Below are 5,877 nucleotides of genomic sequence, written 5' to 3' on the forward strand. Positions count from 1 at the left end.
AATCCTTCTGGGCTCCGCTATATTACCTACACGTAAATCAACAAAATCAGTAGAAGTGGAGCTTGTTTCTTCCTCAGATGGGGCTTCAGATTCGCCCTCAGATGAGATTGGTGAATTGGTAAGAACCACTTCACCACCCTCAGAGGCTAACCGACGCCGAGCTCGCCTATTACGTGAAATAGTTCTTTCAATTTTAGAGTCAAGTGTGGCTAAGCTCGAATCAGGTAGTGAACGCATCATTCAATGAAAGAAACATACAGGTCATGGTAATAAAATAAAATAAAATATACAAATAAGTAAAATTAAAAATATTTACACCAACCAATAATTTAGCACACTGTTGCAACTCCCCGGCAATGGCGCCAAAAATTGACGTGGTAGAAAATTGCCGATTAAGAATTTATAATAAGAACAGCGTTGCAAGTACAGTTCTTAACCGACGAAAACCCCGCTTATCAATTTAAAAAGGTTGTCACAATTTTAGAATAAAAATAATGGGAGTAGAAATCCCAGGTCGTCTCCCAATGAGTTGACAAGAGAGTGCTATTTTATTAGTCGGGAGTTTTTCGAGAAATTTTAAGAGTTGGAGAACAGAAAAATAAATGATTATAAATTAAAGCAATGAGAATTAGTAAGAGAATTTATATAATCAAAATAAAAAGCCTTGACTGGGAGAAGATTAATTGGAATCTCTATCCTTGTTGAATTTTCCCAAGTGTAATAGTAATAGGTTGTTGTTTCTACTTAGCTATCCTTTATTGAATAAAGGAAAGTCAAGCAACTAACCAGCTCTGATTCCCAATTCCTAATCCTCTCCTAAGGAAGGATTAGAGTTAGAGACTAGAGACCCAGCCAACAACTTCCAATTCCCAATTGACACTTGAGTATTCCAACTCAACGGTCTCCTTATAATCAACTCCCAAGTCAAGTTGGAGTCTACTCCATTGACATGAATACAATTTTCATAAACGATAAAAGGGGAAGAAAAGAAGACATGATAAACTAAATAAAATAATAACTGAAAATCAATTAAAGGTAAAAATAGTTCTTTGCATTAATAAATCCCAAAATCATAAACATACGTATCTAAACAGGGTTAATGGGCGATTAAAAGAGTACGAGAATAAGGAAACAAACTAGAATAATGGCAACTTCAACGGAGGTAGTGACTCTTCTCGATATCCAAATCCAAAGCATAAACTCTAAAACTATGAATGTGAAGAAAACCTAGAGGAAGTAGTGATTTCTCTCTAAGATTTAAAACTAAAATCTAAAAACTATGCGAATGAGAATGTGTGTTGAGTCTCTGCTTGTCCCCTGGCTCTAGTATGTGTTTTTGGGCCGAAAACTGGGTCCAAACTCAGCCCAAAATCGCCCCCAGCATCTTCTGCGTTTTCTGCACGTGGCACACATCACGCGTACGCGTCAGTCACGCGTACACGTCGATGGTCATCTTCGCGTGTCACGCGTACGCGTCAGGGACGCGCGCGTCGCTGTGCAAATCTCCAAATCACGCACACGCGTGAGCCATGCGTGCGCGTCACTCTTCGCTGGTTGTCTCCTTTATTTCTTGTGCTCCTTCCATTTTTGCAAGCTTCCTCTTCATCCTCTAAGTCATTCCTCCCCTATAAAGCCTGAAAATACTTAACGTACAGATCACGACATCGAATGGTATAAAGAGGAATTAAAAATACACACTTTAAAGGCTTAGGAAGCAAGTTTTCAATCATAGAACAAAATTGGGAAGAAATTGTAAAATCATGCAAATTGTATGAATAAGTGTGCAAAGACTTGATAGAAACCACTCAATTGAGCACAAGATAAACCATAAAATAGTGATTTATCAGCCACCATCCTTACCCGACAAGAGCTCGTACTGTACCTGGCTGTTGCGAATAAAGCGATAGCCTCTGCTCTAGTCTAAGAAGATGAGAACAGACAACAACTAATTTATTTTGTTAGCAAGACTCTATAGGGGGTAGAACTAAATGATTAAAAGATAGAGAAGTTCATGTATGCCCCAGTGCTCACCTCCTGAAGGCTCCGACCTTACATCCAAGCTTATACCATAAATATCTGAACTAATCAACCCATTAAACACATCCTCCAGAAGATGGATATTGCAGGTTGGATGCTATAATAGGCAATAGAGCTGTCCGAGTTCGACTTAAAGTATGAAAATTGAATAGTAATCAAATCCTAATACCTGGCCGACTTTGTGGAAGAATACATCTGAACTCAAGGAAATACTACGGCCTAGAATTTATACGTAGATGGATCATTCAACAAAACTAAAAGTGGAGCAGAAATTATTCTAAAGAATGAAGGAACTCGGATAGAACTTTCATTGAAATTTGAGTTTCCGTCCTCCAATAATCAAGCAGAGTACGAAGCCATGCTTGCTAGCTTAAGGCTGGCCAAAGAAGCCGGGGGGTAAAATTGATAGTGTTCAGAAACTCTCAAGTAATAACTTCTCGAGTGAATAGGACTTACCAAACTAAAGATCCCAACATGAAGAAATACTTAGAAGAAACACTGGAACAATTAGCTCAATTTTTGGATGTAGAGGTCCGACACATAGCTCGGGAGTCCAATATCCGAGCTAATGCTCTCTCCAAATTGGCTAGCACCAAGCCAGGGAGCAACAACAGGAGCTTGATCTAAAAAACTCTCCACACACCATCAGTGGCCAAAGAAGTCGATAAGTCACACACATTGGCTATCTCCAATCTAAACTTAGGTTGGATGACCCCTATTATCGAATATCCCAAATTCGATATCATCCCTAAAGAAGAAAGGAAAGCAAGGAAGGTCATAAAGGAAGCACAAAACTACCTTGGTTCACAACGTTCTATACAGAAGAGGAGTATCTACACCTTTACTAAAGTACGTCCTGACATCCAAGACTAATGTCTTAGAGGAAGTCCACAACAATATATGCGAAAACCACCTAGGAGTACAGTCACTAGCTAAGAAAGTGATCCGAACTGGCTTCTTTTGGCTGACCTTACAAGAGGAAGCAACTAACTTCATCAAAAAATGTCCAGCTTGCCAAAAGTATGCTAACTTCCATGTGGCACATCTAGAAGAGCTCATTAGCATCATCTCACCTTGGCCATTTGCAAAATAGGGCGTAGACTTCCTCGATCCATTCTCACAAGCTCCTAGGTAGGTGAAGTACCTCATAGTAGAGATTGATTATTTCACTAAATGGATTGAGACAGAACCTCTGGCAACCATTACAGCTCAAAGAAGTCAGAAATTTCTCTACAAGAACATTGTCACCCGGTTTGGAGTTCCACCTTTCATCACCACAGACAATGGAACTCAATTTACCGACTCAGCATTCAGAAGTTTGGTGGCAAGCCTCAATATTAAGCACCAGTTCACATCGGTAGAACACTCTCAAACCAATGGACAAGCAGAAGTTGTAAATAAGTCATACTGGTTGGGCTGAAGCGTAGACTATAAGACGCAAAGGGAGCATGAGCCGAAGAGCTCCCTCATGTCTTGTGGGCTTATCGGACACCCTCCCACTCAACAACTAGGAAATCTCCTTTCCGAATTGCTTATGACATAGAAGTCATGATCCCTATAGAAGTCAATGAAGAATCTCTAAGGGTTAGATTCTACGATAAAGTAGGAAGTCTGAGCTCAAAAGGAAGAACTCGACCTTCTACCAGAGGTCCAAGAACAAGCTTGGATAAAGGAGGAGTCATTGAAGCAAAGCTATCCATGAGATACAATAAGGAAGTCATCAGAAGAAGCTTCACCACAAGCGACCTCATCTTAATCCGAAATGATATCGGGACAAAAAGGTCGGGTGAAGGAAAGCTGGCTATGAATTGGAAAGGGCTTTACAAGATAATTGAAATCTTGGGAAAGGGTTACTTCAAAGTGTCCGACTTGGAAGGAAAGGAACTCCCAAGGTCGTGGCACGCATGCAACTTGAAAAAGTACTACAGCTAGAAAGCACACCTTGCTCCCTAGTGTACTCTTTTTCACTTCATGATTTTTTTCCGAGAAGAGTTTTCCTGAAGGGGGTTTTAACGAGGCACCATAAGAAGGGCTAAGGGTTAGTAAAATGAGAAAACTCTTAGTAGCAAGAAAGCTTATGTAAATCATTTTCTCATTAATGATAGTTCATTTTTTCATTAATTATCCGACTAACACGCACTAATTTAAACTTGAAAAAATGTGAAAATCATTGCTTGACCTAAATGGTCGGCAAGATGAAGCGATGAGATCCAAATTAATGTAAGAAGTTATACAAGTAGATCGTGGCCTGACCTCATTAAAACAACTTAAAGGTTAGTGAAAAAGGTGAGTCTAAAACGAATCGCAAAAGTAACTTGATAAAACCGACTACTTAAAGTTGGTGCGCAATTAATTTTCCAACTAAGGAAAACACAGTCTCGACCTTACAAAATAAATATTCGATATAGTGGCCGACCTACATTGGCCGACATCTCCAACAACCTAAAAATCTGGTCTCGAGGAATAACTCAACCGAATTAGTACAAAAAAAAGTCATCAAGTGGCTCATCAAAAATTTCTACTAAGTTACCCAGCTACAGTAATTTTGTCAACCCAAGCAAAAAATGATAAGATGAAAACTCAATAATAAAAATTACCACAAACTAAAGTTGTGGAAAAATGTTTTTTAAGTAAACTATGAAGCAAAATATAAAGTGTTTAAAAAAACGACATTACAAAGTAAATTGTTCATAAAAGACCTACAAGCCGGGCCATCAAAGATTAAAAAATGAAATCAAGAAGGAGGTGTCTGTTCATCAGAGGTCATATTGGAGGTGTCTTCGGGTTGAGCTTCGGAGTTCGGGACAGTTCCAGGCTAAGAAGAAAGGAGCTCGTTGTCCAACTGAGTCGGGAAGCTTTGAGAAGCTCCCTCGACCCGGATGTCCGAGGTCTTCGAATCTCCCATGGGGATATCTTCCTCATCATCGGGAGGAGGAACAATCTTCCTATCAACCACGATCATGTCGGGATTGATGAGGGAGAGGTCCACCCCGAAAGCAACAACTTGGAATTAGGCTTTTAAGTTTTCGACCAACTCATCCATCCCTTGGGAGATTGTTTCCTCCAGGTCGGCATACTTTTTCTTTGCCTCAACAACCTCATCCACCTAGTCCATCTTCTCCCCAAAAACTCGGGTGTAAATATCCTCAACCTTTTTTTTAAACCCTCTGCCATAGCACAAGCAACCTGCGACTGCTTCATCCTCTCTCGAGCTTTGGAAAGATTGGACACAAGAACTTCCTTCTCTTTTTCCAACTCCAACTTAGCATCCCATAAAGATGCCACCTCAGCTTTCAAATCGGGCAAAGTTCGCTGAGTGACACCAATGGAAGTCTTCTCAAGCTGTCTCAATAAAGTCGAGCATACCCTGGCTGTCCTTATCCCAATAGCTTTTAATAGAAACATCGTCCATACTTATAAAGCTATTGGGAAGGACGTGTTTCTCACAAAAAGCCACAACATCAAAGCCTTGTTCATGTGGACTTCCTGATTTCGAAGTTTTATTCTTCTTAGGTTTCTGTTTGGGAAAAGGAAGAGCAAGGGGACTCGTCTAAATACCAGAATCAACAGGACGAGTAAAACGAGGAGTCGGATCAGAAACGACCTTAACCGAGCAGAAGCACCTGAATTTGATTTCGAGCGAGAAGAGGGATCACTCGTTTCACCAACCTCCTTCAGCTGGATAACTCGTGCAACATCGTTCTTCTTAGTCGTGTGAAGAGTTTTTAGTATGGTCGCCTTACCAGTCATCTTTTCTGCAAGGTATCAAAGTCAAATCGCATCAGTGTACAGAGTAATTGATAAAAATATCTACAATATGTAAAGAAATACTACCTAGCT

The sequence above is a fragment of the Arachis ipaensis genome, chromosome B2 (genome assembly GCF_059453495.1).
Source record: "Arachis ipaensis isolate K30076 ecotype BB chromosome B2, ASM5945349v1, whole genome shotgun sequence".
Lineage (NCBI taxonomy): Eukaryota > Viridiplantae > Streptophyta > Magnoliopsida > Fabales > Fabaceae > Arachis > Arachis ipaensis.